Raw genomic sequence first — 18,109 nt, 5'->3', positions numbered from 1 at the left:
TCAACAATAATAGAACAAAACCTGCCAGAGCCGTATTCCCTATTCATACAAGACGACCGCGCGACGCACACCATTGCACAGTGATTTCGCGATGAAAACCCAATAAAATTTTTTCAAGTATACCAATTATTTCTATTTTCCGACTTCATAATACTTCGAGAATCATCAGAAAAATTTCAAAAATATTGGATGAAAAATGGGATTACCAGGATCTTTCTAAGTTGAGCTGTTTTGATGTGTTTTTTCTTGTCCCATAGAAAAATATGGAAATTAATAATAAAATTCAATTTGATTTTTAACTACGAAGGAAAGGGCTAAAATGGTCGTTCATATAACATTTTGTAGCATTTTTGCCGTTTTAGGATATCACATTGACGACTTGCGCAAATCTGCGCCCGGTCATTGATTCGATGTTTAGCCGTTTCTATAACTAAGTTTTACTGAAAGGTTCTCATTTGACACCAGAACCTATTTTCCGTTAGAAGTGTTGTGGATACAAACTCAAATACAATTCGACTCAGCTCGAGTAGTTGAATCGGTCTGATCGTGTGTTTTGGCATATACCGTGTTTGTAAATGTGTATTTGTGTATGTGTGGGTGCATAAAAGGTATGTAGTGAAAATAGCCTGTTTTCGAGCAGTTATGTTAAACCGATCTCGATACAATCACTTTTATTAGAATGTGAACAAGGCTCGGCCACCAATACTCAATAAGGTGAATGTAAACAGGTTCTGCGCGATGTGCCTGAATAAGTTTTTAATAGGAATATACAAATAAGCATTTATTCTATAAAACGTGTTAAAATATTAGTTTGTGCAACTAGTTGCAAAAGATGATTTTTCAGCACGAGTTGTATGTTTATCCAACGAGGTTGCGAGTTAAATAAATACTACGAGTGCTGAAAATCGAGTTTTAACGTGTTACACACGCTATTTTTTCAGTAACGAAAATGGGCTTAATATGATAAACCTGTACCAAATTTATACAGTCTAATTTACTTCATAAGATCATTCTTGCCAATAAATCATATTTCTATAGAACAATTGGGTTCTATTTTATCGTTCCAATTTCATAGCTCGACAAACAACCTGCATAATGGTCAAAAGCACCTCATTTCATTGGTATGGAAAAGTAGGCAGTTTATCACTCAAACAGGAACTGTAAACCAGGTATTATATTCAGGAATCAGGTCGCTCTCGAATATAATTGATCTGTGACTCGTCGGAAAACAATTTGATGCCGAAATTTTTTGATTTTCTCATGATAAGGGAAATTTGGCTATATGGATACTATCCGCGCAAAGTTGAAAGAATCGATTATGCTCTTGTGCTAAGTTTTTACCCAAATCTGATAAAAATTTCGGAGGTCATCCAGAACATGAGTCACAATGAAATGGGCGTTGTGGAACAAAATCGATTTTTGAACACTACTACGCATTATTTCAATCAATCCTTGAAATTTGTAAAAGTGGTTTCGACTTTTAAGGAGTAGTTTTCCACTTACCTGGTAATGGGTAAATTGAAAATCCATATTACCTTGACCTTCAATTGTGATGAGTGCACTGATCGAAATAAAAAACACAACCAAGTTTTAATTTATATTTTCTGTTGATGAACGGCTGACGGTAATTTCAGTTCATGGTGTAAGCTCAACTGTTTCACAACTTTCCATTGCATTACATTGATACTAATGTTGACCATTTGCATAACGATGAAGAAAATCACGAAAAAAGGTGCGAAATAAAAATTGCCCATTTAGTATTTCATCAATATTTGGTAATATTTTAGCATAAACATCTTAAAAATACATGATAATGTATTTTGAGATAACAGTACGGTCAATATATCAGAATTACTTCAAAAATATGTTTTTTTCGACAGAATATTTTTCAAAAGTGGTTTCAAAATACGAAAACAAAACGAAATTTTATCATATTTATGTTTTCGAATCGTTTACCTTTTATAACACAACGAGCAAGTATAAACCAAAGGTTTTCTAAGGAATGAGGGCCCGGACAGGGGAATCTCTCAAAATCTTCTAGATTTTTCTCTAAAACCTGTTTTAAAAGAAATTTTATTCAAACATTCTATTAAGTTACGGAATGGCTTTCCAAGGAATGCCCAAAGTGTATTTTGCCGAACACCGTTTGACCGAATAGTTAAAACTAGTTTCTTTATTAAGTGAAGGAGAAGTGAATAGTGATCATAAAACTTAGAAGTATGATATCGTGACTCTGTACTCACAGAGTTGAGAAAAATGAGTAATGAGAAGTGATAAATGATTTGTAAGTAATGGAGAAAGAGATATGGAAAGTTAGACGCAAGTCGTGAGACGTGAGTGATAGTTTAGAAATGAGAAGTAAGAGAGGTATGAGGAAAACAGCAGAAGGGTGAGAAGTGAGATGATAATTGGAAAGTAAGAAGCGTAATGTCTAGAAGTGAACGAAGAAGTAGGATAAGAGAAGAAAGAAGAAAGAAGGGAGATAAGAAGGAAGAAGGAAGAAGATAGAAAAGGAGGAAGATAGAAGAAAGAAGAAGAAGGAAGTAAGATAATGACAGAAGGAGAAGTAAAAGATTAAGAAATATGGAAAAATATGAAAGAAGATGAAAGAAGGAAAAGAAGAGAAGGAAGGAAAATTGAAGAAGGGTAGAGGAAGAAGAAATAAGCTAGAAGAAATAAGAGAAAGATGAAGGAAGTATATGATGGAAGAAAGAACAAGGAAGCGGTAGGAAAATGAAAAAAGAAGGAAGGAAAAAGGAGGGAGAAAAGAAGGAAGAGAAAAAGAAGAAAGATAAAGGAAGAAGGAAGATGAAAAAAGAAGAAGGAAAAAAGGTTGGAAAAATAAAAAGAAAGATGAAGAAAGAAAAGAAGGAGGAAAAGGAGAAGAAGGAAGAAGGAATAAGAAACAGAGAAAGAGGTAGAAGGAATAAGGAAGAAGAATAATAAAGAAAAATATCACAATTTTTATCTTCTTTTCTCTCCTCACTTGCACCTTCTCACTCTTCAGTTTTCATTTTCACTTCACTTCTCACTTGTCACTACTTCACTTCCAATTATGAGATGAAAATGTCTCATTCCTCACTTCTCGCTTTACACTTTATGTAATTCTCACTACGTACTTTCCATTACCTCATTTGTCTTTACTCACAATCTAAGATATGTTTCAATCATTCGGCAAAAGACATTCGGACAAAAGGTCCGAACCTCATGTATATTCGTTCATTCGTCCAACAAAGAAGGAACATATCGAGATTTATAGGTATCGAAATAAAACCTGGAAGGGGGGAAGCACATTATCCACTTTTTGCGCAGTGTTTGGAATGGGGTTAATGTATTCTTTTTCTAGATCAATATGGCGTATCAGTATTGGAGGTGAGTGCCATTATTTGACTAACATCTTCTCCAACACGGCTCAGCTTTCGAATGAAATGCACCAGAATTGTGATTTGTTCTACGACCTCAAGTGGTTCTAGCCCTTGTGAAGAACTTTCAGCTTGATAAAAAATTGCATACCAGATGCTCCGAATCTTCTTTTCTATGTAACAGAAGCGATATAGATCATTTTGAAGCTTCACAAGCTTCCAAATGACATCGGCTCGGACAATGACCTATAATGAGATCCGTAAAAGTGCTTAGGTCTCTTTTTAAAACTAAAATGTTGCGAGTCATGGAAACATTTTGAGTGATATAGCTTTCGATTGCCTGGCATTGGTTGGGTTCCTAAAATTGGTTTTAATTTTCATGGATTCCTATACCTTCAGGTCCATACTAAGAGAAGAAGTTGACAAGCTGCAAAAGGTTACGGTCCTGTAAAGACTTGATGATCCGAGTCTCCCAGCATATCGGCTTTTCTGTTCCATCTATTCCACAGTGTCCTTAAAATCCAGTATAGATTGACTTGGCTGCGACAAGAAGTTTTGGAGGACTGAATGCATTCCCAAACTTGTTTTGAAGTGCATGGCCGACTTTATTAGACATTCAAAACTTGGCTGTCGGACAGTATATATGTGAGTGTCTGTAATTTCTACGCTAACATATTACAGAACACTCTAGAATTGCGTGAACTTCCGCTGAGAATAGGGATGGCAACTCCCATGGAATCGATATGTCTATCTCAGGGCCAGTAACTGATCCGTAATTGATCCTGAGCGAAGTTTCGGTCCTCTATTTAACCATGTATTGCGCCCAGGATCAATTATTTGAACAGTCGTTTGAAATTGTACTTTTCTCCATTCAGTCTTCATTGTTTTGTACTAGGGAGTTTATACTGAAGTTTTTAGAATGCTAAGATGACCCTTAAGGTCACCTCTAAGAGGTTTTGGATCTTATGTCTTAAAGCACTCTTTTCAGCTTCTAATTGTCAAGTTGATGCAGAGGAAGCAGTATATAAGCTAATTTTCACCGTATTAGATTTTTACCGAAAATCTCAACAGCAGAACTGTTCGGTAATTATCTTCAGATTTTCGGTAATGTTTCCATTGTTGAACTGTCAAAATCACGAATATCAGTAAAATTATTCACGAACAGTTCTTGATGAGATTTCGTAAAATTTACCGAATTCGGTGATTTATTTTAAGTGGCAGTAAATCATTTAGTACACTTGATGGTGTACTGCTCATTGCACCTGTAATTGAGATGGTCGCTAATCGTTGAAGTTTTTGATCTGAGCATTTGGCTTAAAAACCAATAGCTTTAGAAGTACTCAATGAACATTAAGCTGCGAGGCAACAATGATTCAGTGAGGATGTAAGCCAATAAGAAGAAGACCTGGAGGAATTTCTGAAAGTATTGCTAAACGACCTTCTGAAAAAAATTCTTAGGTGGTATTTTCAAAGGAATTTCTGAGGGTATTTCTAGAGTTTCTGCGAAAGATTTTCGAAGAAATTCTTTGAGGAATTTGTAATGAGTCACTGGACGAATTCCGATGAATTACGAAAAACTTATGATAGAATTTCTGAAGGAATTTTGAAGGTATGCTGGATGACTAACGAATCAATTCCTGGGTATTTTTTACGAAAAATGTCTGGAGGATTTAACGAACGAACATTTAGGTAAATTCATAAATATCACCTCGATCAAAATTTTGAAGAAGGTAAATAAAATTCCCAAGAAAAACTTGAGAATATCCGATGACATATGATGTTGGAAGGACTGCAATCCGATATTTAAGATTTTTTGGCTTAAAGTTTTAATTTCTTCCGAAATATATTAGAAATTACTCCGGAAAATTTAGTTGAAAAATTCTTCCGGAAATTAATAAAAATGAGATAGAAATCCTAAAGAAATTTTCGAAGAAGTTACTGACACTAGCAGGAATTTTGAATGAAATTTCTGAAGAAATTTTCGAAGGAATTTCCTCATGAAATAACCGAAAGATTTGTGGAAGAGTTTCTAATGATTTTCTGAAGATATTCCCGAATGAATGATCAAAGATTATCCTGAAGGAATTCCGAAGGTCTAAAAGATTTTTGGAAAAGTTGCTAAAGAAATCCAGACGAATGGCCGGAAAAGAACTTTCGAAAGACTTCCTTGATGAAGTTGCTTCCGGAAATTATGAGAAATTCAAGGAAGGCTTTCTTGAGAAATTTTTGAAGAGAAACTTTTACTAGAGCAATTCCAGCAGTATTTCCAAATAAAAATTTGAGGATTTCTTCTAAAAATTCCGAATATTTTTAATTAAATTTCCGTAGGTATTCCTGAAGGAATTCCGAAGGATTTTCTAAAAGTATTTCTAATTCAAAAGAATTTGAGAATTTCTTATAATTCTTCTTCGAATTTTCAAAGAATATCTAGAAGAATATCCAAAGGAATTTATGATATATCTTCTAAGTAATTTCTTTAGAATTTTCTGAAGAAATGCTCGAAAAATAATCTTAGCATGTCCAAAGAAATTTTCCAGAAATTTAAGAATGTCTCAAATTCTCACGAATTTATTTTCGAAATTCCGTTCGAAATTCCTTCACGAATTCTTGATATTTTGGAAATTCCTTCCGAAATACCTTATGAAAATTTCTGAAGGAATTCTTAAGGAAAACCTATGGATATTGTTTTAGGAAAATCTTTGGAAAATCCATTTCTTCCTTTGAAAACTCATCTGAGCAATCCTCGGAATTCCTCTAAGAATTCTTTTAGAAATTTCTTCGGATATTCCATTAGAAATTTCTTAAGGAATTCGTTTGTAAAATCCTTTCGATATTTTTCTGGGAGAAAACCTTGAGAAGTCATATAAAATACCTAATGATTTCGCGAATACAATTAAATTTCAGAGAAAATCTTCAATCTGTAATTAGAAAATTTAAGGAACCTTTTATCTCAGTTACTTACATAACAACTTACATCAACTTACATAACTTTTCACTTACATAATAATACATAATGAACATCCATAAGTTATCTAATTCTAAAATCATTATCTTATGCTTTATCCTTTATCTATATTCGTCATAATATTTGTCTCATGTTGGCTGTCTCATGTTGGCTATATGTATAACGTCAGTATACCTAATAGCTAAACTAAACTAAACATCCAATATTTTGAAACACTAAAAATCAAATCAATCAAAATAATAGAAGTATTGTTTTGGAAATATCTGGAAAAAATGATTGAAATGTTATCAACTTGATGTAGAGACACTAAGTGAAAATAGTAATAATAATTGTGGAATGAGTCATTTGAATTGGTCAGCATATCAAAATAAAACTGCTAACTGCATAAGACGTAGTACGAGATACTGAAAACGCCTTACTGTTGAGGTCAAATACGTATCTGAAAAGTTACAAACAAGTGGTGAAATTAAATGGGATAGTAGCAGCTCGTCTCCTGAAAAGTGCAGATATTCCACTAAAAGCTTTAATAAATTTCTTATGAAAACTGCTGTTAATTTGAACAATTTAAACTAGAGTGTAATTTTTTGACTAGTGGGTCGAAAATATTCAAACGTAGTATATAACAATTTCAACATATTTGTAGTTCATGCAAAATTTCAGCTAATCGGTCATCGGAACGTTACAGCTTGTCAAAGTTGACCATTTTGAAAATCGCCCTCCGCTGCTAGATTCGAAACACAGTGTACGTACCTCCCTCTTTTCTCCACTCCTAAAACATGCAGGACTAACAAATGATCCAGCAAAGGTTATTAGACCCAAAGTTATGTAAATAAATCAAAAACGATCATTTAGGAACCTGTTAGAGGTTTTGCCAACTTTTGTATGGAGAAATCACTGTGCATTGCCGGGACTAAAATTTCCGGTAGGAGCTCCGCCGATGCCGAAGGTGTACATGGTCTGCTCTCCGCGACATCTTGAACGAAATGGCTGGCGCGCGGAAGAGTTCTTGTAATCAATAAAGTTGAACCTTTAGCCACGCCCTTTGGTAAGTGTGTGACGGTTAACTATTTGCAGCCATACCGGACAACAAAGAGGCGGGACTAATGAGCCATCTTTATTGATTATAAGAAAACGCGCGCGCTATCTTCAGCACCAAAACTATGGATGAGTTGAATCATCGTTTTTCTGTATATATGTAGAATCACGAGCGCGCGTCAAACGGAGAAGCTGCAAACATATTTTCGCATGGATGACTATCTACTAAAACTATAAGTCTTTCTCTGAATCGTGCTCGTGATTCTTACTACCGACGGAAAACAATCGCCATCACCAAGCAATTAGGTTTTACTTTGATCAAAATTCATCTCGCCTCAAGTTATGACTTAAGAGGCTACTTTCGTTGATGGTAGCCAATCGTTAGTAGGGAAATTACGGCTTTGGCAGGTTTTGTCTTATTATTGTCAGGGGTTTTCTGTAACTAATTATGCCAAATTTGGCCAACATTCTTTAATTAGGGGCACAAGAAGGCGAGGTGCGCAGCGGGCAAGGTGGATCGATCAGGTGGAAGATGACTTGCGGACCCTCCGTAGACTGCGTGGTTGGCGACGTAGCCATGGACCGAGCCGAATGAGAAGACTCTTATACCGCACAGGCCACTTGGCCTTAGTCTGAATAAATAATAATAATAATTCTTTAATTAGAAAGCTTTGATCACGGACTTTATCGAAATTAATTTATTGGCTTTTTCGGTGATAATTATACTACTCAGCGAAAGGGAGTAGATGAAAGTAATGAAGAATGATTCGATTGACACCGCAAGCGAGCAGCAAGTGTGAAATGAATAGAAACTGAAGATTAACAGAGGCCATATGAGAGAACAAACATTGTGAAATCGCTGTTATTCTGCCTAACGTCACCCAGGAACGGCTTGGATAGTGACGTGGTGATCACTGTACCAAGACAGGCTGTCTGGTAATTTTACTAGTTTCATAGTTACATAGCATGAGTAGTCCGCTTTTGACGGAAACTGAGTAAAATTTATGTGGGAAAAAAAGATGGCAATACAATTTTACTCAGTCTCTGAGTAAGTGAAAGTTAGCACAGAGAAACAGACGTCTCACTTAGAACAGCACACGTAACTGAACGAAGTACATTGATTAAATTAGATTATATGTATTAAACAATCAATTTTGTTTGTTTTGCTTACAGTACAAATAAAATAGAAATATGTAGGGATTCAGAAATTCGAGCTTCATTCGATGAAATGTTAGTTATCAACCAGGTCACTACGAGTTGTTGAACTTGCCTAGGATGTGGTGGGCGGTGGGCTATGTTGGACTACCAAAGCGACTGTGTGCCACCAAAAGCGCCCTATCGCAGTCCTGATGTGGAGTGGGACTCGTAACAGACCTGACATATCGGCCATCCAGTGAACGTGCACTGCCGGCACGAAAGAAAAAAGGACTACTAGAAAGAAACGTTCTTAGCACAGCTAGAGCAGACATAGGATGGATGCCCATTAAGGAACGTAGAAGAGGAAATAGTCACTGATCCGACCGAACCGTCTGCTCGCCGTACCGAATTACCTCCACGGAATGGTAACCCGAAGCACTTTCTTTCCTCTCATGAATATCCACAAAGCCATATGCAGATCACTTAACAAATAAACCGTCTAATCAATGATAATTTTTTCTCCGACATCACGGTCGCATCCTATTTATTAAGTTTGTGATTGTTTCGTTTTTAAGCTAAGAAACTGATTTGATTGAAGCATTTTACGGAGTTTTAGTTTGAGGAAGAGTTATTATAATTGAATCAGGGAAACGTAAACCTTGTGGTTGTACATTTTCAAGGTCAAGGAAGTTATTAAGGTTATTGAGGACCCGTTTGAATCTAACTGGCTCGAGAATAACAGGATTTGATAAAAATAGTAAAAGTGACATAAAAATGTTGAGTTGGAGAAGAGTAGATAAGTCTGAATGTCGTTGCGATGTATTCGAGCGCCAAATCTACAAAACAATTTATATGAGCTCATCTGATAGTAATTGGTATATTTATGCAAGAATATCTGTAATGCGATGCAAATGTCGATAACAATTACATGCGCAACAAGGAGAGCCGAATGGCTAATTGAAAATGAGATTTATAGCGAAAAGTTTGCTATACTGAAGTTTAATTTGAAAATATTTGTGACTATGATTGAAATTATAGAGAATGTCGAAAATGTTCTGAATACGGTTTATGTACCACATTTAGTATATTATGTTGCGCAGGGATTGAAATTATCATTTGATTATTATTTAGTATTCTGCCAATAACTCATTCCAGAAGCGGAATTCCTAAAAGAGTAACACTTATTATCATTTAGTATATTCAGTGATACTAGCGTTTCACGCTGTAAATATTAGACATAGAGCAACGTTCCCTTAGACAAAGTTGTAGAGGGAAAACAGCGCTAGAAGTCCGCCATACAACTCTTTTCGGAATTCCGGTTCTGGAATGAGTTATTGGCTGAATACTAAATGATAATGAAATGATAAGCTCAATCCCTGAATTGTTGCGTTATGTATGGTCTTCTTAGAATAATATCAAATTCGTTATATTTCTTCTCAAGGGGGGTAAGTATATATGTAAATCGATATAAAGTGAATGCCTAATAAACAATGCGAACCAGTGTTCGCCCCTCTTCTAGTCCGGACCGTTGACTAAACAACACGCATTATTTCACCTCAAACGAAAATCACATTAGGGGAAGGAGGGGCAATATGCCCTAGCTAAGCATAGACTGCTTTTATGCCTTAGCTATAACGATTTTCATGGGTGTTTCTACCTCACGCAACAGTTAAACAATAGGGGAAGAGGCCCCAAAACGCCCCCCGATGCACAACGCCTTTTGTGGTTTCCCTCATATTTACCGTCATTGAGATGTCCGTAACAAAACTAGATCTCAAATTATGTAGGATAGGCGAAGAAAGTTTCAAAATAGTGCCTGGGAAGGTCGGAAAACCGAAAATTTCCACATTTTGAAGAAACATCTAACATTTTGGCGAGGCAAAACGCCCTAGTGTCAATAACCTACAAAGTACTTGCTTCTCCACGGACTATCCATACTAGAATGCTGATTCGCCGACGCGTGGTACTTTGTTCCCTAGGAGCTGCCAGCTAAAAGGCGTTTGCCTCATGAGTTTTCCGACAACAGAATATCATCACTTTTTTGAAATGTGAATATTATCAATATGATTGAGATTTTTGACAATTTTTGAATGGCATCAACTAGCTATCTTGTTTAACTGATGCATAATGTAAAAATACCCATGAATAGCGTTACAAATAAGACAATAGAGCAATGTTTGCTTAGCTAGGGCATATTGCCCCCCCTTCCCCTATAGCTAGCTGATGCCATATTAAAATTAGAAAAAAATCTCAATCATATTGGGGGAAGAGGCCCCAAAACGCCCCCCCGGGGCAAAACGACTTTCGGGTATTCACTTATATTTACTATGTTTGAGATAGCCTTAATAAAACTAGAGGTGAAATTATGTACGTTAGGCGAAAAAAGTGTCAAAATAATAGATAGGAATGTAGGAAAAACTGAAATTTTCCACATTTTGATGAAACATCTAACATTTCAGCGAGGCAAAACGCCCTACACTACTAAAAATCCACACATATTTATTGGCAAAAATCCATAGATTTAACTTATGATACATAACCATATGACACATAACCATTCTCCACGCGAACTACTAATAAAATACATATCCAAATAAACTTTATGTGTGGTCTCGAATTAGCAATTATCTAATTTATGTGTGGTTCTATATCGATTATATTAGGGTGGAGCTATTGCAAAAATTTATAACAGCGACACATATATCTTATATAGATATTTTTGGCAGTGTAGTGGTACTATCCTACAATGTACTCGCGTCTCCACGCACTATCCATACCAGAATGCTGATGTGCCGACGCATGGTGCTTTGTTCCCTAGGAGCTGCCAGCTAAAAGGCGTTTTGCCTCATGAGTTTTCCGGCAACGAAATATCACCACTCTTTTGAAATGTGAATATTATCAATATGATTGAGATTTTTTCTAATTTTAATATGGCATCAGCTAGCTATATTGTTTAACTGTTGTCTAAGGTAGAAACACCCATGAAAATCGTTATAGCTAAGGCATAAAAGCAGTCTATGCTTAGCTAGGGCATATTGCCCCTCCTTCCCCTGATCATATTCACATTTCAAAAAAGTGGTGATATTTCGTTGCCGGAAAACTCATGAGGCAAAACGCCTTTTAGCAGGCAGCTCTTAGGGAACAACGTACCATGCGTCGGCACATCAGCATTCTGGTATGGAGAGTGCGTGGAGACGCAAGTACATTGTAGGATAGTTCCACTGGGGCGTTTTGCCTCGCCGAAATGTTAGATGTTTCATCAAAATGTGGAAAATTTCAGTTTTCCTGCATTCCTAGGGTAAGGGGGGGCAATATGCCCTAGCTAAGCAAACACTGCTTTATTGTCTCATTAGTAACGCTATTCATGGGTATTTTTACATTATGCAACAGTTAAACAAGATAGCTAGTTGATGCCATTCAAAAGTTGTCAAAAATCTCAATCGTATTGATAATATTCACATTTCAAAAAAGTGATGATATTCTGTTGTCGGAAAACTCATGAGGCAAACGCCTTTTAGCTGGCAGCTCCTAGGGAACAAAGTACCACGCGTCGGCGAATCAGCATTCTAGTATGGATAGTCCGTGGAGAAGCAAGTACTTTGTAGGTTATTGACACTAGGGCGTTTCGCCTCGCCAAAATGTTAGATGTTTCTTCAAAATGTGGAAATTTTAGGTTTTTCCGACCTTCCTATACACTATCTTGAAACTTTTTTCGCCTAACCTACATAATTTTAGATTTATTTTTGTTACGGCCTTCTTATTGACGGTAAATATGAGGGAAACCACAAAGTTTTGCCCTGGGAAAGGGGGGGGTGGCGGTGGGCGTTTTGGGGTCTCTTCCCCTATCTATTATTTTGTCACTTTTTTCGCCTAACCTACATAATTTCACGTTTAGTTTTTTTAAGGCTATCTCAAACATGGTAAATATAAGTAAATACCCGAAAGTCGTTTTGCCCCGGGGGGGCGTTTTAGGGCCTCTTCCCCTATCCATAACATCAAATAATAGGCAAATGTAAAACACACTTGAAGAAATACATTAAAACTTGTTTAAAGGTAAAAACTGGAGAGAATATAAAAAAAGCGGGACGCAGAAAAAGATCACGATTATCTTCAACGGTCGACAAACTTCTGCCGGGTGGCCGTTTGTGGCTGATCGGTTATCCAGGAATCCAATAATGCAGTTGAAACGCGCTGTTCTCCGAAGCTTAATCACTGCAGTCAGACAGAAAACCCAAACTTAGCGCATAACATCGATCCATAAAACCGACCAAAAATGGAAACCAAGATAAAAACTTTTCAGAGCGAACACAGAAAATCTATGAAATAATTACCGAACGGTTCTGGTGTTGAATTTTCCGTGAAATTCACCCAATTCTGTGAGATAAGTTGAGAGTGTAGGATACGCAGAATAAGTCTCATGTGAGAAGTGAGAGGTCATCGAAAAAACAACTTGGTTTGGTTGTTTTGGATGGGATATGGTGGGTTCAAAAAAATACATGACATAAATCTTTAATGGAACCGAAAAAATACCCAACCATAAGTTTCAACTTAGGAAACTCAAGCTTTTTTGGCCTTCCAGACCAGACCTTCTATTAACGATGGTTTGTAGAAACAACAAAATTGGGCAGAATAAACTTAATATATAATACATTTTTAAGGCTTATGGGCCATCAACTTTAAATTAATGAAAAATAAAGTAATCTGTAAAACAAACATACATTTTACATATAGAGAGAATATAATCTAATTTTATCACTACAAGGGAGCACCCATATTAGCAAACATGAATGAAAGAAATCTATTTCCGTTCGTTTGCTTCAAATCATGATACATATTCGGCCGTAAAAATGAAAATTTCCATATAATTCAATCGAAACTTACTCTCGATACTTCTCGTCCGCCGACCGCTCTCGCACCGGAATCCCCGACAGGAACAGGATGATGAGAGTTGTGAATATTGGCGACATAATTGCCACCCACTCGATGCCATCGATAACGTTTAGCGAGATAACGAAGATTCCCCACCAAATAACAATCTCGCCGAAATAGTTGGGATGCCTCGACATTCGCCATAGTCCTGCAGAAAGTTGAAGGGAAAGGGAGAAGGTGTTATGTATGAGAGTGGTATAAGATATAGAGTAAAGGCAAGTGCTTTCCTCACTCAAGTCGTATTTGGTAATCAAATTTATGAATAAATTATTGTTCAGCATGAGCGAAAATGAGGGTTAACAGTCCTGTTGAAACGTGGAATCGCGAAAAATCATAAACAGTTTATATACGCGATCGTTTGCGGTTTTATTGAAGTGGAAAAAGATATAGAAATCTTTTTGATGTCTATTCCCTTAGGGTAACGCGACATATTATGGAGCCTCTGAGCATCGTGTCAAAACAAGAGGGACCTCAAAGAGTCTATGATTTCAATGCAATATCGTTTTTCACATTAGCGTTTTTGAATAGATCCTCATGTGTCAAAGAAAGCACGGTAATATTTCTGAAAATTGTTTTTATTAACTGAAATTATGGCGGAAACAGCATTTCCTGCGGTATATTGTATGTTGTCATAAAGATTGTGAGACTATCTTATTTATTTATTCTTGTCTTCGTCTTGAATTTATAAATTCCACAGACTGATTTCTATACTAAGTTTCTAATTCTACTTTTAAACACGGACTTTGACACATTAAAATCAAAAACATCACTAACATTATTAAAAAGTCTAACACAATTGTCAAGTGGGTTGTTATAACCGTAGGTAGTTCTATGTCTTCTAACAAGGAAAAAGTCTCTCACGCGGAGCTGACGAGAAGGTGCATAAAAATTGATGTTTCTCAAGAGTGAAGGGCTATCTACGTTATTCACGATGAGATCAAACATGAAAAGTCTAGCAAGTTTTTTTCGTCTCAAATCTAATGTTTCTAAATCGATTAATCTGCAACGGTTGCAATAGTCTGGAAGATTAGATGGGTCGTTCCATGGAAGCTGTCGAAGTGCGTATTGTACGAAGCTGCGTTGAACCCTCTCCATACGAATGATTTGAGTTGTGTGATGGGGTGACCATACACACACTGCGTATTCCATTATGCTACGAACGATCGAGCAGTATAAAGCCTTCAGAGCGTGAACATCCGTGAAACCGTATATGTTGCGACGAATAAATCCCAGTGCCGCGAATGCTTTTGCTGTTGTCGTACTAACGTGCTCATTGAATCTAAGTTTATTGTCTATAATTACACCCAAATCACGGATAGTTTGAACTCGATCCAGGGCAACCGAGTTGACGCAAGATTCAAACTCAGTTTGAAATTGGCGGCGTGAAAACGAAATAACCTTACATTTGCCAACGTTCAGTTCCATTCCATTTTCGATGCACCATAGCTGAAGCTCGTCAATATCAGCTTGAAGGGCATAGCAGTCAAGATACGATGAGATTACTTTGTAAATTTTGAGATCATCGGCATAGAGCAACAGATGCGATTTTAAACGGTAGCACAAATCGTTCACGAAGAGAATGAACAACAAAGGTCCCAGAACGCTGCCTTGAGGGGCGCCTGATGTGATGGCAATAGTGCGAGAACGTGATCCATTTATGTTGACAAACGCCTTTCTTCCACTCAGATAAGACTGTAGCCATCCAGTGAGCCATTCGGGTAATCCAAGGTGTCGGAATTTGGCTATTGCGAGATCATGAGGGACCTTGTCGAACGCCTTCGAAAAATCAAAATATATGGCATCCACTTGTCGACGACTTTCAATTTCCGTAGAGAGATTATTTACAAAGGTCATACTTACGGGCTTGCTCTCAAGCCTCATGGTTTATCAATAGCTCCCGGGAAAAAACTCAGTACCATCAGGCCCCTGAACTGTGTCGCAGGGCATGCTACTGAGTAATTCGGAGGGGCTACGCGGAACAACGGGTGTAGAAACTCTGTATTGTAATTTTGTGCAAAGGGATTATGGCAGTTTATTTGAAGCAAGTTTGTAGGAATCTACTTTATTGGGCTATTGCAGTTGGGCGGTTTTGTGGTTTTCCGTTGTACCGGTGATGTGACTGGAAGATGTTGGCGAACGCTCGCAGCGGCAGGAAAGTTCGTGGGCGATGACTTGGTTGTCTTTTATCGGTCGAGATGGCGGCTTGCCACTCACTGGGATGCTATCAATCGTAGCCTCGGCGTGCCTTTCTTTGACGCAATCGACGTACCACGGACGAGATCGTATTGGCCACGTCGAGAAGGGCTCGCTCTGATGGAACGGTGCCGGAATTATACTTGGTGATTAGACCAAGATACAACGCTACCGTTGACTCTGTCGATCGTACTGCATAAGGTCGTTTATCAAGTGAATTGAAAGCGAACAAAGGGTCCTGAACGAACTATATGGGGCCAGCCACCCTCAGCATGGTCTTGCTTTGTAGCTGCGCGTCTTATCGCACGACTAAGGAGGGCCCCTTGTGCCCCTATATTGGGGCACAATATATCGTTCACTTTCACCTTACTTTTAACTGAGACACTACAAAGTTTTAACAATTTCAACAATTAACAGTTTTCACAATTAACAATTTTTGCATTAACAAGGTTTACATTAACACTTTTTTCTATTAACATCTTTTTGACTAATCCCGGGTATAAGAAAAATAAGAAAAAATAAATAAATAACTGAACAGCAAATTCTGATATTCATTTGTTTGATGTAGTTGCTAAAATAGCAAAAATAATAACATACATTGTTCGAGCAAAAGGCTCATTACAACATACCTGATTTTGCCATTATAATAACAAACCAATAGCAAAATATTTGCAAAAAGAAAATATCTAAATCAGTTTTTTTTAATATGCTGAAGTTCCAAATGGTAAATGAATAACAAAATGTGTTATGATTGCGGAATTGTTCTTTATTTGTCCTGCTCTGCCCTACAATAACATAGGAATAACCAATTTTGCTATCACAAGACAATCTGTTCTTGCGTTGCGATGCTATTTAGTGTTATTAGTGAATAACATAAAATAACAAAACCTGATATCACATCAGTATTTCTTATATTTATGTTATTAGCTTGTCAGCCACCTCTACCTGGGGTCCTACTAATTTTAAACAATTTACATAAAAATAAACACGTTTCGAAAGGAGTCACAAAAATGGAAATAAAATCTAGGTGATATGTAACTAAACGGTTACAATAGTGTCGCACCAAAGGCTCCTCGTACTATCATAACTTTCAAAATTATGTCCTCTGTTTTCTAAGACCACATACACAATGTTCGGAATAATACGAAATTTGGCCAAAACTAATTTTAACGCTTTTTTCATTAGACCGTCTAAACTGTGCCATGAAGAGGGGCTTACATCCCGCATAATTATGAACCATAATTGGACCATCTCCAAGATCATTCCTGACCATAAATAACGTTACTTCTGCTATTTAGATTGCTATTTATAAGTATGATAAACTGAGCGCATCATAAATGGTTCATACAGTATGTTATATTGTGTTTGGCTAATCAACCATGTGGGTAATAGGCGGTGAAGTATAATCACTGTACAAAAAAGGGCATTTTCCAATACATTTTTTATCGCTGCACAATACGTGATATGGTCTTGCTATAATCTTTTTTCTCCGATAAAACAGTATGGTATGTAATGTGGATATGTTAGAAAGATACATGAAAAAAATCGACGGGCCGTTTCTCTTATCTTCAATTGCCAAAAACAGCTAGCGGTATTTTTTCAGTAATTTAATGAAACACGACAAATATGTTGCATGATAATTATGTTTTATTAAGAAAATCATATGTATAAATCATAGTACTTTTCTAGACTTTTCCCAAGACTTTTTTTAAATTATTTCCGTGTTTTTATTTGGAAATGAACGATAGCAACAGTTATTGTCCTATAGGTTGCCGGAAGTTCAAAATCTGGTTTCTACGGTGGAAGACCCGGCAGTTTTCTCGGTATACTTGGACAGCACCGCTCACCATCCAAAGGTACAGCGGCCCGGGATATACAAGCACTTTGACGGGTTAATATCCACGTCCACCAAATTCGTTCAACGAAAACTTTTTGCCTCGAACTTGCACAACTTTACTGACCTGGTTGGTCGCGCAGTGGCCAAGCACGACCAGCACTTGGAGGTAGCCTTCAATTTGACGGGGAAATTCTTAATCAGTTACATGGAAAAAACGCAAACATCAGCTTACTGCCGCTTGCGGAATTTGCGACGTGAAGGGATACCATTTTGGTACCTGGAGAAACGCATCCATTCGATCCCTGTAAAAAAAACAAGCAAAGAACATCAAGATCAACAATTTTTAACTATAAACATTTAATTTATACTGCATGGATGAATTTGATTATATACTTACCATTTGGTGATGCAACAAATAAAATAAAATATTGCACAACAGATCACTATCGTAGAAACTGTCTGGTTGAGGCAACCCGCAATCTTCAGTTCTAAACAAAACATGACCGTAGTACCTACGTCTGTCCATATATGGACTATAACTATAGATACGTCTGAGATATTTACGCACACTTATTACAGAAAAAGAACGCTTGCTATAATTTTATCATTCAACCATATGGTTTTTAACTGTATGTGTGGAATCACAATGAA

General features: G+C 36.9%; 1 long non-coding RNA gene and 1 pseudogene across 1 annotated transcript; both read right to left on the bottom strand.

Moving 5' to 3' along the window:
* The window catches only part of LOC134204603 (uncharacterized), a 204,653-nt pseudogene that overhangs the window by 380 nt on the left and 186,164 nt on the right, over positions 1-18,109 (bottom strand).
* On the bottom strand, positions 17,323-17,952 carry LOC134204602 (uncharacterized). Its single transcript, XR_009977900.1, has 3 exons — positions 17,856-17,952; positions 17,691-17,760; positions 17,323-17,629 (listed from the first exon to the last, which is right to left on the bottom strand). It is a non-coding gene; the product is annotated as an uncharacterized LOC134204602 (long non-coding RNA).

This window comes from Armigeres subalbatus, unplaced genomic scaffold, assembly GCF_024139115.2.
Source record: "Armigeres subalbatus isolate Guangzhou_Male unplaced genomic scaffold, GZ_Asu_2 Contig739, whole genome shotgun sequence".
NCBI classification, from domain to species: Eukaryota; Metazoa; Arthropoda; class Insecta; order Diptera; family Culicidae; genus Armigeres; species Armigeres subalbatus.
Note: the sequence above shows the minus strand (reverse complement) of the source record. Positions and strands in the feature narration are given on the sequence as shown.